The sequence below is a fragment of the Crinia signifera genome, chromosome 2, assembly GCF_055691185.1.
Source record: "Crinia signifera chromosome 2, ASM5569118v1, whole genome shotgun sequence".
Classification (NCBI taxonomy): domain Eukaryota; kingdom Metazoa; phylum Chordata; class Amphibia; order Anura; family Myobatrachidae; genus Crinia; species Crinia signifera.
In genome coordinates, this window is record NC_139218.1 from 117561660 (window position 1) to 117581213 (window position 19554).

Sequence of the window (19554 nt, forward strand, 5' to 3'; positions counted from 1 at the left end):
GAGAGTTAAAGTGTAAGGGGTTGACCTTAGATGTGGGAATACCTCTGTGTATGATATATTTGGATACACCTCTCTTGAAATTTGAAAGTTGCAAAGAAACGCATTAGGTGTACACAATATTACCCTGTATACTCCATTTCTAAGGGTCTCCTCCCACCGATGCAGCTCAACTTGTTCTCTGGAGTTTTTTGCTATCTTGTGGTGATCAGTTTATAAACTTAAATAAGATAGGGGGAGGGTCTATGCATGAAGCATTTAAAAGAGTGGAGAAGTGAGCCAGTGATTGTTTTACACAATGAAGTCAATGATATGACCTTAAAGCTGAGCTTTGGGTAACTTCTCCCCTGGCTCACTTCTCCACTCTTTTCACTGCTTCATGAATAAATCTCTTGAAACTTTGATCCAAAAAACATTCTTACAGCCTCCAGACAGTGAGATGACATAAGTGCATATCAGTCGGCTGGTGGAATTGGTATGTCTAAAATAAAATCCAATTACATTAATCAGCCTCTGTTCGACACACATATACAGTACGTTTGATTTCTAATACCAATACAATCATTAATGGCAACCATTGAGCTATCCATTTACAGGAAGACATTCAAATATGGGAGAGTATACACATAACACACAGGATTATATTACTGATAATTGGAGTTTCTGTTTTTTTGTTACCCTCCTTGAGACATACTGTAAGACATACTTAGTGTGAGACATACTTGTGACACACAACACATTTGTTTGCAAGCTGCTCAATCATATTGTGATGTCACTCAGGTGCTAAAAGGGAGGGGTAATTCTGGTTAGGAAAAAAGATTTTGTATCCCAATCGCGGGTGAGTGACAAATATACACATAATAATCAGATAATACAGAGATCTTAGTTGGATATATCTGCAGATATAGGGCTAAGCCCCCAGGCCGTACGTCAAGGCGTCTCTGTGTCACTGGGGGTCCCTAATACTGGGTATGGGTCTGGGGTGTGGGCCCCCATCATGTCGCAGATTGTACAGCTTCACTCATATAGTAACACAAATAATGTAGGCCACACAGATGGAGTTGAGTTTACAGCCAATAATCCGGTCATGTATGGTAGAGGTGATATCAATAATTGACATGCAGTGAGGTACATGGCTGGGCTCATCTTTGTAAGTAAGAATGCTTCAATAATAGAGAATCATGGGTACTTGTGAGTTATCCGGGCGCCCGATGTGGTCATCGCATGCCATTACAATAAGCATACGATGCGACGCGATGCGACGCGATTTGACATCGCGTCGTATCGCGTCGCATCGTATGCTTATTGTATGGTATACAATGGGATGCGATGCGACGCAACGCGATTTTAACACTTCCCGCCCATTTTTAAACCCGCCCTCTGCCACATCTGGCAGAAAATCAGTGTGAGGTAGTTTCCAGAGGAGAGAACAAGTGATTTACAGTGTTGGTGTACTTGTGAGGTGAAATTTCGGACATTTGCCCCAATATTGCCCCATTTGGCCCCTTACACCTGTCCCATTTTGCCCCTTACACCCTATTTCCCAATATGGCTTTGGTGGATGGTATCTTCAGCCTCCCTAAAACTGAAGAAGAAACAGTACAATTCCTGCAGGACAAAGGGCTGCTTCCATCTACAGCCACATGTCCAAATGGCCACCCTATGCGCCTGTCTATAAAAGAGCGCAAATGGCGCTGCTACATAAAAAGTTGCGGGAAAAAGCAGAGTCTGCGGGCCTCGCTATTCTACCCTGGATGCAGGCTGCCGTTCATGACAATACTGCGCTTCATATACTGTTGGTGTGATGAACTCACTTCTATAGAGTTCTGTACTAAGAACTTGAAAATCTGCAATAAAAGTACCATATTTTATAATGCATTGATGCGGGAGGCATGTCAATGCGACCTGATGTCACAGCCTCAACGCCAGATTGGTGGAGCAGGGCAAATAGTGGAGGTGGATGAGACACTGTTTGTGAAAAGACAAGCCAATGTTGGCAGAGTTCTCCCACAGCAGTGGGTGTTCGGAGGAGTGTGCCGGGAAACTGGGGACTGTTTTATGCTAGCAGTTGCCAAGCGAGATGCGCCAACTCTCATCAGTGCAATTGTGGAGCACGTCGCGCCTGGAAGCACAATTATCAGCGATTGCTGGCGCGTATACAAAACTCAAGAACTGGAGCAGGCTGGTTACAGTCACTTAAGAGTCAACCATCGCTACAATTTTGTAGACCCAGAGACTGGTGCACACACCCAAAACATTGAGAGACTGTGGGGTTGTGCAAAATGGCGCAACAAACGCCAGCGGGGCACAGCCCGCCATCACCTTGACTCCTATATGCAGGAGTTTGTGTGGCGAAAGTGCCTGGCGGGAGACAGCGCATTTAACCGCATTTTACATGCGCTCACTTTGCTAGATAAATAATTACAGTGTTTAATTATTGTGTGACATGTGTTGATTGTTATTATAATTTATTTCTGAGAGATGTTAATTACACAGTTATTCCCTTAAATTCAGTTGTCCTTAATGGGTCAGATATGAATGATATTGATGAATGATATTGGATGTTCACAACCACTCCACTATCAACATGAACCCGAAGCGTGGCGAGCGCAGCGAGCCCGCGAGGGGCGGCGGTACGCTTACTCCGACCTTTTCATGCCCTACTATCCACTAGGGCGTGGAGTGAGAATAGAATAGTGTGGCGAGCGCAGCGAGCCACCGAGCCCGAAGCGTGGCGAGCGCAGCGAGCCCCACGAGGGGACACGGATACCTTCACAGGTAAGCGCGTCCCTTCGCGGGCTTCCCAGGTGTCCGCGTCGCCATGGACACCTGGGAAGCCCGCGAAGGGACGCGTTTACCTGTGAAGGTATCCGTGTCCCCTCGCGGGGCACGCTGCGCTCGCCACGCTTCGGGCTCGGTGGCTCGCTGCGCTCGCCACACTATTCTATTCTCACTCCACGCCCTAGTGGATAGTAGGGCATGAAAAGGTCGGAGGACGCGTACCGCCGCCCCTCGCGGGCTCGCTGCGCTCGCCACGCTTCGGGTTCATGTTGATAGTGGAGTGGCGTTAACAATGGGGATGGGACTGACATTGTGTCACTTTTTGTGTCACTTTCTGGGGGTTTTGCCCTGCTAAAATCGGGTGCTGTCGCATCGCATCGCATCGCATGCCATGTGGTTAACATGCGATGCGACGTGATCACATTACATGGTACCCGATGTAAAATCGGGTTCGGGTGGTGATCTCGTCGCGTCGCATCGCATGCCATTTGGTTAACACACGATGCGACGCGATGTGAAATCGGGTTCGGGTGGTGATCTCGTCGCGTCGCATCGCATGCCATTTGGTTAACATACGATGCCACGCGATGCGATGCGATGCGTATACGACCAAAAATCGGGCGCCCGGATAACTCACAAGTATCGAATCATGGATACAGAACAGAAGGACTTTTAATATACATTACCAACATCCAAGGAACAGAAGTGTACTTTTATAGCTAAATAATGGTTCTGATCTATACAGGAGAAGGACAGCAACACTATCACAAGCAGATAATTTAACCCCTCACACCACTTAAACCCGCAAACACCAGTCAGGTCACCCACCCTGACACTACATAAGAATTCCTGTGGACTTGTGATCATAAAGAGCTCCCTGTGACATACTTGCCTATTCAAATAACTCATTACATGGAGATGCTACAGACAACTCTGGAAGGCAAGGCCAGGCTAACAAATCACTGGGCCTATGATTTGTGGGTCCGCAAGAAGGGTTGGGGCTAAATGACATGAATTTAGCCTGTTACCTCAAACCGGAGCTGTGATTCCAGTGTTTTCTACACACCCTGCCTACTTTATGAAAGTAGTCAGGATGCTGCAGATACAGCCAGTCTACTGGGCATGCAATGGACTGCCTGAATATGTGGCTCCACTAAGAACCAAATCACTTTCCAGATCCCCTGATCAGATCTGATCTGAACTGAGTCCTGATTCAAATCTTCCTGCTGTTCGGAATTTGGATTATAAATCTATTACCAAAAATATACTAATAGGTCCCTGGGTGCTTAGATAAGGTGTTATTAAGTGTTCCCAAGGCTCTCATCCAAAGAAACTGTCTGGCTCCATTGGGTTTTTGTGAAAAGAAAGGAAAACCCTAATAGTGAAATATTGTCAATTGCAAATTATTTATTCTGAGCACCTGAATTACAAATTAACCTGTACGATAGTAATCAGTCTTCCCATGAGTTGAAGATGATTTTTTATGGAGGTTATGCAGAATATATATGGTGGGAATAATTTGGTCTTCTAGTTAAATTGATTGTCTTTTAGGGGAGTCTTCTTGAATTTTTCAACAATAATATCATTTTTTAGTTGGGTCCTCTTGTACTTTTTTGGATGGTTCCAATTTTTTAAATTTGAAACACTGCTCAGTACAGATTGCTCAGCACACATCGTGAGTGCATCGCTTGTGTGCCGCAATGTGTGTTGAGCAATCTGTGCTTAGCATGTCCCTCAGCACAGAGTACATTTTCATGTCAATAAACTTATCAAACGGATTGACTTTTATAGAAAGACAGAATGTTTTACAATTTCAGGAGTGTTCTCTCCTCTTTCTTAAGTCACTAATTTCTCTCTTTTTCCAATCCCTTCCTCATTTTTTTCTCCTTTTTGTTAACAACTTTTTTCTCACTTCTCCCTCCTCTAATTCCCTCTGTCTACCTGAAAAAGGATTTGGGAAAATGTCCCTTTTCTAGTATGGAGAATCTATTGGTGTTTTTTTATGGTGGCTCCTCCCACCTTTTAAAACTTGGGGTATTTGGTGTGTACAGTATTGTTGATTTTCTTGCCTAAATTTCCTCCATTCTGGCATTTTCATACCCCATTGTTGATCTTTGTTTCTATTACATTGTAGGGGGTCTACTGACTTTTTATCTCTTCCTATATTTCAGCTTCAATTTTTATGTTTTCTCTATCACTCTCATCCTTTAACCAATCTTGTCCACTAAATTGTATTTTTTTTCTCATAAAAAAAATAAAAATAATTTCAGGCATGTATTTCTCTGAAATTTTTTAACCTTGCGGTTAACCAAAATTCTTTCTGCTTATTAATCCTTTTTTTTCCTCCCTCACTTAAAAATAACCAAGATTGATGAAGGGAAGTGTCATATTTTTGTATTCATTAATATCCTTATCAAGTTTGTTTAACTCTATTTTTCTCTCATTTATATTCAAATTCATAAAATCAAAGGAGTAATTTTCTATGATATTATCGCATTGTATCCTAAACTGCATCAAATGCAAATTATGTATTCTGCACACTTGAGTTACAAACCTGTACATTAGTGGATGATCTACCCTAAACAGTAGACAATCTTCCCACAGGACAGTTTCTGCGAATGAGAGCCTAACACCACCAGTTTGAGGACTACTACCCCTTTCACACCAAAAACCCTGGTCGGACCCTGGTCTTTGAACGCTGGAGTATCCAGGGTCTGACCCTGCTTTATACCCCATTTACACAGCACTTTGACCTGGGTCGGACCTGGGTCTGCACCATTTACACTGAACCTGGGTCAGCCCTGCCTTAAATAATATATATATATATATATTTTATAGCTTACAGAGAAAAATGAGGACACTCACCGGGCTTCATATATGGATGAATAACTTTTTCTTTTTAATCCATCTTCAGCAGTTCACAAACATAAAGTGCAATGTGCATGACAGTGGCTCCCTTATTTATAGCAATTTTTTTTTAGATGGATTTTGTATGATGTAGATATATCAGGATCGACACAGGACATTACTGACAGCGTGTCGACCAGACTGCATAACGGCATTACCAATTAATCAGTCAAAAGTTGAAATGTATCTCTTGGGTCATGTACGCACTGCAGCACTTTAATCTTATAAGCACACGATTGTATATTGCACTACATTTGTGATTTTAAATGTGTTTTTAAAAGAAATTTTTTTCACTCTTGTTTACAGCTGTTGCTAAGCAACAGTATCACGTGGTGTGACTGACGTCAGAGCCGTGCGACCAGCTGATGGCTGGAACGAACGGAAGCAGTGTCTCGTATGAGGGTCTGTGTTACTATATATGTGGGTAAGTTTTGCAATTTTTGTTACACTGTTCTTGATAAAAGTGCACACAGCACTGAAACGTTGGACACCAGGCAGCCGTGTCATTGTCATTATTCTGACTGAGAGTGCCGCCGTGCATGTATGACATATATATATATTTATATTATTTATATATATATATATTTATAGAAATATATAATATATATATATATATTTATAAATAATTACTACTGTTTGAATACAATTTTTGAGGGGGTAGATGGGGAGTGCTGTCCCTGGGTGCTGGGAGGAGTGGGGTCCCTGCGGCTGCTAAGGGGAGGGGGGGTACCTGTCAGCCTGCGGTCGGAGCTCAGCGGAGGGGATGATGTGCGCCGCTGCTGTACCACTCCCCGCAGCCGCAAAGTTCCTGCGGCGAATGTACAGTCAGTGCAGTGGCGTAGCTTGTATAAGGCAGCCCCCGCTGCTGCTTGGGGGAGCGTGGGCTGCTTGGGCGCCGGCCCTCGCCCGGGACATTGACTGACAATATTCACTGCTTCCGCAGTGTGCCGCCTGCATCCCGGCCTCAGCTGTGAGGCGAGCTTAAATTCACAACCCCGGGCTGTATGTGAGGATGCTCAGTGAGTGACCCGCCCAAGCGGCGGGTGACTGAGCGTTCTCACACATACAGCAGCTCAGTGAGTCTCTTCTCACTGCTCCCTGCGGCCACGTGATTCCGGGTACCGGCTACAGCGGTCTTGGTTTGTGTGAGGTTAACAATGAAAACTAATGGAGCATGGGAATAGTGACTCCGCCGGGCACGTGACATCATAGCATCTGATGTTACTATGGTGCTGCCCCAGCCACCGCTCTAGCAAGTGGGTCAGTTCCTGTGGTGCCTCTAACATTGGGCAGGCTGGGTCAGGGAAGCAGCATAAAAGTGCCCCTTGGCTGCCCACAACCAGATCTGGGAACTGCTGCTAGTGAGAGGGGAGAGGAGCCTGCACCTTAGCTGTGACCATGCGGGCAAGTATATAGTAACTCACAGCATGCAGCTCAGCTGCCACTGACAGCGTCGTTTAACTGGCTCAGCCCCCTTTGCTCTTGGTAAAGTGTTAAAGGTTTGCACTTTGCACATCACTATTCACTAGCGCTGGTGTTGCAGAACAGAGCCAAGTGCAGTGTACAATGAAGCCCACCACTGAATGAGGAACTGGAGGAATTGAAAAAAACAGCTGGGAGATGAGGTACACAATAGAGGACATGATACACAGTTATTTATACCAATATTTACAGAGTCATGTGCTAGGTTTTATCAAAAAGTGATTTTACAGCTACAGAAGCATACAAGGTATGCTGGAGCTTGTAGTTCAAAACCGACTTGTTTGTTTCACTCCAGAAGCAAATTATTGGGAAAGGGGGAGGGGGGGGGGGGGGGGCGCCAGATTTTTTTTTGGCAGGGGGGAGCAACATTTCTAGTTACGCCACTGAGTCAGTGGCGGGTGTCCCTCTGGCGCATGGGAACTAGTACTAGTTCCCATGCACTGGAGGGACCGCCGACACTGACTGTCCATTCGCCGCAGGGACCGGCTGCCGGGGGGTGGTACAGCAGCGACGCACATCATCCCCTCCGCTGAGCTCCGACCGCAGTCTGACAGGTACCCTCAGCAGCCGCAGGGACCCCCCTCCTCCCGCACACCATCCCCTCCGCTGAGCTCCGACCACAGGCTGACAGGTACCTTCAGCAGCCGCAGGGACCCCCTCCTCCCGCAGCAGGTGGGCACATCTTCCCCAGCGCTGCACGCTGTGGACCCGCTGCGGGACCATTTACACCGCCATTTACACAGGTCCTGTCCGGGTTCTACCCAGGTCAGGACCTGGGTAGAGGATCCGTTTAAATGGACACGGATATACCCCATTTACACCGCCGATGATCGGGGTCAGACCCGCAGCTGACCCGGATTTTTCGGCGGTGTAAAAGGGGTATAAATAAGACCTTATCTGAGCCTTATATCAGGGACTAATTGGTATATGTTTGGTATTGTATTATACAGTAGTAAGAGGAGTCAAAATTCATATATAGGATGCAATGAGACCATCACATAGCCAAATACCTGAACCGATAGGAAATAATATAGTAGATAACAATATACATAAAACGCCCATATATGTATATCTTACTATAAATACACACATAACATAGTACAGCACACATCAAAACATCCCGGGAAACCATATCAGGGTACAGTGTAGACCAAAAAGAAGGCAATATTTAAAAAAACAGGAAGAGAGTATGGTCTATAAAAATTCCTCCATGATAAAAATCTTTACCTTACTCAGAGTGCTGTAGAGAAGCATATTTTGGGGAAAGTTACTGAAACCAAATACGGTTAAACTTGGATTCAGTCTTACGAATAATATATAAATATCTCTATATAAAAAAAACAAGGAAGTCCAGGCCTTAAAGTCAGGTGCTGAGGAAGCCATCTAAAGACTGGCTAGGCAGACTTTAGCCAATGTACACAGATTATTTGCATATTGCCTAGTATGATTATCCAGGACATCATCATTGGAAGCCCAAGGCAACAAAACCTAGGTGTTGAAATACTTGGTTTTAAGCTGTTTTTATTACTTTTTATAAATGATTATTGTAAACCAACCAAAAATCCAAATACAAACTTAAACACTTGAGAGTGTTTTTTTTTACCATAGCTATCAGAGACATACAATACCTCTCTTTACATGTAAGTAATGTCAGTAACTATATACTTTTACATCTAACTTCCCCACCAGGTTTATAATTGTATTATTGGAATTCCAATAGCAAAATATAAAGCATTACTTTCAGATGCTTTAAATCAAATAATGTATCTTCAGAATCAGAAATGTCTATAACATATGGAGAAGATGGTTCTGATATTGTGTCATGACAAAATAAAATAAATAGAAAATACATTAAGTTTTGTTTAGAAAAATGCTGTGAAAAAGCAACGGATCACTGAAAGTGTTACATTTTAAAATTATTTACCATTTTAATACCATGACAAATACAGTATAAGGATTTCTCAGGTCACACCAGTCAGGACCTCAATTTATGGGATGTTGTGAATTTTATGACCTGTGCAGTACCAACAACTCAAAGTGATATAACAGATTATATTGTCAAACACTGGCATTGTGATAAAATGATGAGAAAACAAAAGAAGAATTGTGGACATACTGTACAAAATCCAACTTTATATCAAAATAAATCAATGACCCATCATATCCAATATTGTTTGCCAGTCTGTTGTGTTAGTGTATGTGCGGCAGTCAAAATTTAAACTATTCTGTAAGCACCAATGGTGCAGTGACTGATGTGAATTAATTAAATTATTATTATTACCAGGTTCATGTAGTTTTTTTGCCGGTTCAACCCAGTGATTGGTGCAATGTGAAAGGGGTTACCGGGTCCCGCAAACCAGTAGCAACACGGCAATATGAACCGGTAAAAAAGAAGTGTTCTTACCGGTCCTTTGTTGTGTTGCTTTGAAGTGTGAACGGTTCATCATGTCAAGCGACCCATTTCCCGTACACACCAAATTAGTGCTTGGAGCAGCGCCATCTCTAAGTGCTGCCTCCTCCCCCACCCACGATGCCCCCACATAACATCAGTGAACCGACAATATACCAGTTCACTGAGGAGGTCTGAACATACCAAAATGCAGGGTCGCACCAGGACTGAACGGTGCAACCCTGCATTTGCAGTCTGAACGCGGTATAAGATACAGTTGTATTCATAATTTTACATACACTAGCAGAATTTATGATTTTCTGGCCATTTGCCAGAAAATATGAATGATAACTCACAAACTTTTCTTTCACTCATGGTTAGTTGTTAGGTGAAGCCATTTTTTGTCAAACAACTGTGTTTACTCTGTTGAATCATAATGAAAACAGAAACTACCCAAATTAACCTGATCAAAAGTTTACATACCCTGGAGATTTTGGCCTGATAACATGCACACATGTTGACTCAAATGGGTTTGAAGGGCTATTAAAGGTATCCATCCTCACCTGTTATCTGTTTGCTTGTAATCTGTGTGTGAGTATTAAAGTTCAGTAACTTTCTCATCTCCTGAAAGACCCTTGCATCTTTCATCCAGTGCTGCACTGACGTGTCTGGATTTTGAGTCATGGGGAAAGAAAAGAAATTGTCAAAGGATCTGCAGGAAAAGGTTATTTAACTGTATAAAACAGGAAAGGGATATAAAAAGATATCCAAGCAATTGAGAATGCCAATCAGCAGTGTTCAACCTCTAATTAAGAAGTGAAAAATGAGGGCTCTGTGGAAACCAGATCACGTTCAAGGTAGACTAACAAAAATTTCAGCCACAAATGCCAGGAACATTATTCGGGATGCAAAGAAAAATGCACAAATAACTTCAGCTGAAATACAGGACTCTCTGAAAAAAAGTTGTGTAGTTGTTTCAAGATGCACAATAAGGAGGCATTTGAAGAAAAATGGGCTGCATGGTCGAGTCGCCAGAAGAAAGACATAACGCAAATGCCACAAAGCATCCTGCTTACAATACTCCAAAAAGCACAGAGACAAGCCTCAAAACTTTTGGAACAATGTCATTTGGAGTGATGAGACCAAAATTTTACATTTTGACTACAACCATAAACATCACATTTGAGAGGTCAACAAGGCCTATGATGAAAGGTACACCATTCCTACTGTGAAATACGGAGGTGGATCGCTGGTGTTTTGGGGATGTGTGAGCTACAAAGGCACTGGAAACTTGGACAAAATTGATGACAATGATCCAAAACACAAGGCCAAGTCGACCTGTCATTGGCTACAGCAGAATAAAGTGAAGGTTCTGGAGTTGCCATCTCAGTCTCCTGACCTCAGTATCATTGAGCCACTCTGGGGAGAGCTCAAACTTCCAGTTCATGCAAGACAGCCCAATAATTTACAGGAACTGGAGGCTTTTTGCCAAGAAGAATGGGCAGCTTTACCATCTGAGAAAAAAAAGAGCCTCATCCACAACTACCACAAAAGACTTCAAGCAATCATTTATGCTAAAGGGGGCAATACACGATATTAAGAACTGGGGTATGTAAACTCTTGATCAGGATCATTTGGGTAGTTTCTGTTGTCATTATGATTTAAAAATAGTAAACACAGTTGTCTGACAATAAATGGCTTCACCCAACCACTAACCATGAGTGAAAGAAAAGTTTGTGAGTTAATCATTCAAATTCTCTGAGAAATGGCCAGAAAATCACAAATTCTGCTAGGGTATGTAAACTTATGAGCACAACTATACCTACCCCTGAAGAAGTCCCCAGGACAAAACGCCTAGGGTTTTTATCAATTCAATGTCACTTGTCAAGCTCAGACCTGAATAAGGTCTATCCTGTACTGTTGTGGCCCACTGATTTTATTTAAGTAAGTAAACAATTATGTTTAACCATTTGAGTGCCAAGTGAATTGATAAAAAATAGGTGTGAAAATTGGCAAGCAAACATTTGTATTCATCATTGATTTTATATAACAAATCTGATTGATGCTGGCATTTGTAGCGGATATTTTGAACATCTCTCACAGAGGGTTAAAAAATACAAGTGCTATCAACAGCGCAATCTACCCTGCAGTATTTCTATCACTGCTACCAAGATTGGACACCCTGAACATAAGTTCATGTATATGCAGACAACAGCCTTCTCTTGATAACAAACCCTTTACACTCCATTATTCCAGATTTAGCCCATAGAAACTATTATTATGTTGCAATTCTGGAGCTCACAAAATTTGGTCAGTGACAAAAGTGAACCCCCTCTGCCTTGCCCCTCCACTGACTCCCTCAGCTGCTATGACCCATACCCACTCTCCATCACCTAGTACTCTCACACTTTTTTTTGCAGTTTGGTACAATGCAAATTGTAAATATTTATTTTCTTTACCTACCCTCTCCTAGCATTGCTATCGATCATAACGCTGACTTCCTGCCCAGTTATGTTCATTAGCTCATTTATTCCACATATGGCAGGCAGCCCCAGGCTTAAGGTGGCACTTTCCCTTATTCTCTGACATAAAAGCTAAATTTGCTATCCATTCAAAAAAACTTTTTCCTCCAGCTTAGACAGTTGCAGCCCAAGCTTGATGAATCATCTCACACATACTGTAGACCCTGTACAATGAAAGGTCTAATTTCCTCCTATACTCTGAGCTGACTGAGTCTTTTGCTTCACCCTGTGATACACATTCAGGGCTGCCACTAGGTATTTTGGGGCCCGGGACTGATTTTCAGTCTGCCCCCCCTCCCTTCACTTACTGCCCGACTCCTACTGCAGGACCAGAAGCACAGGCTTTTTCAATGCAGGACACCAGTGGTCAATTAAAATGCAGCATCAGCTGGTGAGCCAATCAGAGCTTGTGTACAGGCAGCCTCTCTTATTGGATAATGGTACACAAGCTCTGATTGGCTCAAAAGCCGGTGCAACATTTTAATTGTCCGCTGGTGTCCTGCATTGAAAAAGCCTGTGCTTCATTGAAGAAGCAGGCAGCACAGCAAAGGCAGTGGGGGGGGGGGGCTTGTGGTGGGCAAAATGAGCTGCCCGGGACAGCGGGACCCCACCGCCCTCTTCCCCCTGTCGGCAGCCCTGTCCACATTGGGTAACAAATCTTGGTGAAGTGCTGAGGACGATGACTGGAGGGAAATTAAAGGGAATTATGCCTCTTGCTTTATTTGCATTAAACTAAAAAAATAAGTATGTATGTAAACTATGGTACCATCTTGTTTAAAAAAAATACATATTCAGATACATTAGACAGATGCTGGAGAGGCTGTACCAATAAAGGCACCTTTCTACACATTTGTGTCCCAAATTCTTGAATCTCTGACAAGATATTAATGACGCTTGTAAAGGGGAAAAGGGGGGAAGGTGGGAAGTGACTGCCGCACAGGTAGCAAATTTAATAGAAAGCAGACATGTACAGAATTATATTACTATGATCCACTGTACTGATGAATTATGATTTTGATATCGATATCACTGTAGTGGAGGTGCTCCCCAGAGAGTAATGGTTAGTTAGAACAAGAAAGGAAAGAAAGTACCCTCTCTTTGTGGGGTCACGCTTTTTGTTAAATTTAAAACTTAGCTTTTAATTATTAATAGATAAGAAAAAGAAATGTCACAAAACTACATAACAGACAACACAACAAAGAACATATACGTGCAAATTTGCACAGTTTAACCCATGGGTCCTCAAACTGCGGCCCTCCAGATGTTGTGAAACTACAATTCCCAGCATGCCTTGCCACATTTTTAACTCTCCCTTATAGGAAAACTGTGGCAAGGCATGCTGGGAATTGTAGTTTCACCACATCTGGAGGGCCGCAGTTTGAGGACCCATAGTTTAACCTTTCTAAATTAGTGATATGATGTCACTAAAAGTTTAACAACACGCAAAAAATACTGTATAGGAAAAAGTACTATATCAAAAGCAATATATCGTACAGTGTGTACAGTAGTGTGGTATGGTTCTCAGTCACTGCCGCAATCGGCTAGGATGTGACTAGTATAATAACTTGAAAGCCACCACTCAAAAAAAGTCTAAAAAATGATACAATGTATTGACAGGATCTGTAATCTGACCCTCAATCAGTACATGTATCGAAAAACATTTAATATCAACTGTATCAAGGAGAGATTGTGTCAATAAACAACAACTTTAAACACACTTGGCTGTTAAATTCTGTTCCTATAGATTTTCAACAGAAAGATATAGTGATGTTACACTTTGAAAGTATGAAGAAAAGGGTACTATATCGTACAGTGTGTAAGAGATACAGTAGTATGGTGTGGTTTCTCAGTCACTGCCGCAATCGGCTAGAATATGACTAGTATAATTACTTGAAAGCCTTCACTCTAAGAAAGATGATACAATGTATTGACAAGGTCTATGGTGTGACCTTCAATCAGCATATTTATCACAGACAATTAATATCTACTGTATCAAGGAGAAGTTACATCAATAAATAACAATTTTAAACACACTTAACTGTTGAAATCTGTTCCTGTAGATTTTTAACAGAAGGATATAGTAATGATACCATTTCAATATACTTGTACTAAAATTGCCAGTATTATATTAATTATCGTTGGCAATTAGTCTACTTAAACGAGGAGACAGGGAGAATAATTCTGCTGCACACAATGTAATAAAAATGAGGTACACAGAAATGTTTGCTGGCTGACTGTAATTATACCCCCAATATAATAATGGATGTGATATAAATCAGCCAAGGTGACCCAATAAAGATAAGAAAGGAGATGAAATCCCCACTATACCTTACTCACCGCTGCTTCTTGCCCGGCACCGTTTACTTCTAGGCAAGTGAGCGAGTGGTAGTGATATAATTGCCTAGGTGGAGTTTTAGAGGATATCTCCTGTCCAGGGTCTTGATACACAGTCCCCTGATAGACTAAGTCCAGTGCAGGGATCTGTTTTAGTCAGACAGTCTGGATGGGTGTATCCTAAATACAGAAAGTGTAGAATAATGTACTGAGCTCCCCTCCAAAAGAGCACTGCTTTCCCCCACTTGCCAACGGGCAGAGGTAGAGAATGAGCGGCCCTAATGTAGCTTAGTTCAATACCGGAAAAAAGAAAAAGTATTGACCTTTAATGTATTGGTCAAAAAAAATGGGTCACCCTGGTTACCTTAATTCCTGTGAGAGATATTTCTCCAAGGTATAGCCGCACAGGTAGTTTCTCCTATGGATAATGTCTCTGCCAATTATAGCCGTTTTATCTGGGTGTATTTAGCCCGCTGCCTGTGAGCGTTCCTCTGTATGCTCAGTGAACCCAGAATTGCAGTCCACTAGTCACCGGACCGCGTTTGAGTGGGACCGCAGAGTTTGCAAGGAAATGTCCTGTAATATGGATATCTCAGAAATAGTCCCAAAAAGGTGGCAGAGACCGTCGTTATATGTCTAGTATTGTTTAGTAATCCCAAGGACCGCGGTGGAGAGCCCGGAGTTGTCAGGTGTGTGTCTCTCCCGGGCAAACAAATGTGAGACAGGCGCCCACAGGAGACGCCGGCTGATATCCTTTAGCCGCCGGGCCGCAGTCAGGGATAGCAGAGTGTGTCAGGATAGACTCTGCGGGCAAGACGGTAAAACAAAGTTCTCTCTCCTCTGTTTAGTAGATGCGTTTTAGCTGATGCAAAAAAATGCTGCCGAGGTCAGCAGAAGTAGATTGAATGTAACAAGTGTGATAGCTTGTTACTAGCCACTGCCGTAGTCGGCAGGGATATGACAAGTGTAATCATTTGCTACCAGACGGACCGTTTCGCTGCTGCTTCATCAGTGGGTGTGCTAGGAGATTGTGTCAGTTTAAATACTCTGAATAGCCAATCCCATGTGTCTGCCTAATTACCTCTAATTGATGCACTATGTGCGGCTTATAGCAGTCTGAGGGGGAAATCTGATTTCCATGACAGGGAAAGTGTGCATTTAAACGCTGATTAAAGATGCAATATTTTTATGTATACATCCTTTGGAATTAATCATTTTATAGTAAGTTAGAACAAATAAACAGTACAAAACCACGTGGTTATATACTCTATAATAGATAAATTCTACAGATACGTTTTATATTTAAAGATGATACGTATTTTAGTGTTGTGAGTGGAAAGTAAGAAATAGCAGAAGGTGCAAATATATTAAATATTGTGTTGTGCTTATTTTTGTATCTATTTGATAAAAAAGTGATCTAAGGAGAAATAGTGTGGATTGGATAGTGTGTATGGGCCATAAAAAAATAATAATAAAAAAATGGCGCATCGATCTAATTAGAGTAGACTGTGTAATAATTATGTTTGTGTAGTGCTGGATTACTTAAGTAGCGCTTGGACCGATATGTACAGTGAGAAGAATTTACTTCTATGAATAACCAAAGAAATGAAAACTGTGAAAAAAAGTGCAAAAATTATATATATAAATAGTGAAAGTGCAACAAATTTTTTTTAATAATAAATAAATAAAAAATATAAAAATAGGTGAAGTGAATATATTCACTAGATTGATAATTATAACGTAGTATCAAATTTGTTAATAGTTGTACTATTAATATTTAGAATCATTGTGCATGTTAAGTAGTATCCTGTTTAAATGTACACTTGTCCACTTTATCAGTTTGCAGGATATAGTAAATATATATTAGTACTCCTTATCCTACTGGTGTAATCCATAAATTTTACTGTATATAGACGGATAAATGGAACAATATATATTAGCCGTACACGGGAGTGGTGGCTTAGATAATTGTAATCATATCACCATCGTTTTAATTCCATTGTGATCAGCATGAGAATAATAGGATATTCTACATGTAAGGCTAATTGCACGATCTCCTAGTACCAGTATACAAACAATAATTTGGATTAAAGAAGGGGCTGAAGAATATAGGTAGTGGGTATTCTAAATATGTATTTGGGTAGTAGATATCCTTAATTGGTGATACATGTTTCCCCAGAAAGGTTTAATTGGAATATGAATTTATCCTAGAAAGGAGCTGTAGTTGGTATATTCATTCAGCCCAAGTGGGCTCACAGAGTTAAATTGGAAAATCCACTTGCATTCTTGTTTCAGTAGTTCCCTTGTGAGGTCGCCTCCTCTTATGCCTAATCTCACATGTTGTAGACCAAATGCTTTGAGACCAGATGTCCCATGATGGTAAGTCAGGAAGTGGCGTGCAACTGATGTAAGTTTCCTCATTTTGGTTAGGTCTGTCTTGGCATTCCTAATATTGCCTGCATGCTCTAGTATTCATTGTTTGAAAGCTCTGGTTGTCATGCCAACATATTTTAGTTTGCATGGAGATTCCAGGCAGTACACGACACCCATTGTGTTGCAACTCATGAACTGCTTGACTAGCAGATTCTTGCCATATCGATTTCTCACTGTGTCTGTTTTGCAGATAAACTCGCATGCTTTGCAATTGTTGCACGGGTATGAACCTCTTATTTTAGGTTCTCTTCTGGATATCCTGGAGAAGTGGCTTTGGACTAATCTATCTTTAAGATTCCTTGCTCTCCTCCAACTAAAGGAAGGCTTCTCAGGTAATACTTTTTTAAGATCATGGTCATTGAGTAGAATCGGCCAATGTTTAACAACAATTTTTTGGAGATCTTTCCATTCGGAGCAAAATTCTGTGACAAAACGGACAACTGATTCCTCTTCAGATGGTTTCTCTTTTGGGAAGATGAGGTCTTCTCTCTTGGTTTTGAGGGCCAGATGTTGTGCTTTTTTGATTTGTCGTTTACTGTAACCTCTTTCTTGGAGTCGGATTGTAAGTTCTGAGCTTTTTGCTAAAAAGGTTTCCCTTGTGGTACAGTTCCGCCTTAGCCTCAAGAATTCTCCTTTGGGGAGATTGCGAATGTTTGGAGGGAAATGTGCACTTTGTTCATGCAGAAGACTATTGGTGGAAGTTTCCTTTCTATAGAGCTCTGTTTGTAGATAACCAGTACTAGAGCTATATATGTGTAGGTCCAGATACGTGGCTTCGTCTTTGCTGATGTTGTAGGTAAGTCTAAGATTAAGACTATTGTTATTCAGCATATTGATGAATTCCATCAGTTCCTTTTCTTCCCCTTGCCATATCATCAGTATATCATCAATATACCTTATCCAACTGATGACATGGTTGGTCAGTCTTTCATTTGTATCAGTGAACACATTTTCCCTCTCCCACCACCCGAGGAACAGGTTGGCATACGTGGGCGCACATGCCGCGCCCATCGCTGTCCCTCGGGTCTGGAGAAAAAACTTATCATTGAATGTGAAGTAGTTTTTATTGAGTATGAATTCCAGAAGTATCAGCAAAAAGTTCTTAAAATCGTCCATACCCTCAGTCTGTAGGAAGTAATGTATTGCTGCTAGCCCTTGTTTGTGGTTGATGCTGGTGTAAAGTAACTCAACATCTAGTGTTACTAGATATTGGTCACTACTCAGCTCTACGTCATTGATTTTTCTCAAAACATCACTAGTGTCCTAGGGTCACCTTGGCTGATTTATATCACATCCATTATTATATTGGGGGTATAATTACAGTCAGCCAGCAAACATTTCTGTGTACCTCATTTTTATTACATTGTGTGCAGCAGAATTATTCTCCCTGTCTCCTCGTTTAAGTAGACTAATTGCCAACGATAATTGATATAATACTGGCAATTTTAGTACAAGTATATTGAAATGGTATCATTACTATATCCTTCTGTTAAAAATCTACAGGAACAGATTTTTAACAGTTAAGTGTGTTTAAAATTGTTATTTATTGACGTAACTTCTCCTTGATACAGTAGATATTAATTGTCTGTGATAAATATGCTGATTGAAGGTCACACCATAGACCTTGTCAATACATTGTATCATCTTTCTTAGAGTGAAGGCTTTCAAGTAATTATACTAGTCATATTCTAGCCGATTGCGGCAGTGACTGAGAAACCACACCATACTACTGTATCTCTTACACACTGTACGATATAGTACCCTTTTCTACATACTTTCAAAGTGTAACATCACTATATCTTTCTGTTGAAAATCTATAGGAACAGAATTTAACAGCCAAGTGTGTTTAAAGTTGTTGTTTATTGACACAATCTCTCCTTGATACAGTTGATATTAAATGTTTTTCGATACATGTACTGATTGAGGGTCAGATTACAGATCCTGTCAATACATTGTATAATTTTTTAGACTTTTTTTGAGTGGTGGCTTTCAAGTTATTATACTAGTCACATCCTAGCCGATTGCGGCAGTGACTGAGAACCATACCACACTACTGTACACACTGTACGATATATTACTTTTGATATAGTACTTTTTCCTATATTTTTCGCGTGTTGTTAAACTTTTAGTGACATCATATCACTAATTTAGAAAGGTTAAACTGTGCAAATTTGCACGTATATGTTCTTCGTTGTGTTGTCTGTTATGTAGTTTTGTGACATTTCTTTTTCTTATCTATTAATAATTAAAAGCTAAGTTTTAAATTTAACAAAAAGCGTGCCCCCACAAAGAGAGAGTACTTTCTTTCCTTTCTTGTTCCAAGATATTAACCCCTTCCCGACATTTGACGTACATTTACGTCATGGTCGGGAAGCACTTCCCGACACATGGCGTAAATGTACGTCATGGATTTAAACTGTCACCGCGTCTATAGACGCGGTGACAGTTTCAACATGTCTGCTGTCCCTGACAGCAGACATGTCCGTGCATGCCCCGGGGGGGCTGCGATGCCGCCCCCCCGTCGGCGATCGCTGTGATTGGCTGTTCAGTGTGAACAGCCATTCACAGCGTTTTCCTGTGTCACCGGCGAATAACGTTCGCCGGTGACACGGGATCAGAGGTGATTGGTGCTGTAAAGTACAGCACCAATCACCGCGGGGTGTAAGGGTGACACTGGTGTCACCCCACCTCACCCCGCCCGCCCCCAAA

General features: G+C 41.6%; 1 long non-coding RNA gene across 4 annotated transcripts in view; it reads left to right on the plus strand.

The window, feature by feature from the left end:
• Positions 1 to 19554, plus strand: part of LOC146058847 (uncharacterized) — a 36114-nt gene that overhangs the window by 1078 nt on the left and 15482 nt on the right. For all 4 annotated transcript variants that reach the window (XR_014470000.1, XR_014469998.1, XR_014469999.1 and 1 more), the window contains exon 2: positions 5992 to 6109. This is a non-coding gene — a long non-coding RNA (uncharacterized LOC146058847). The remainder of the gene's footprint in view (positions 1 to 5991; positions 6110 to 19554) is intronic.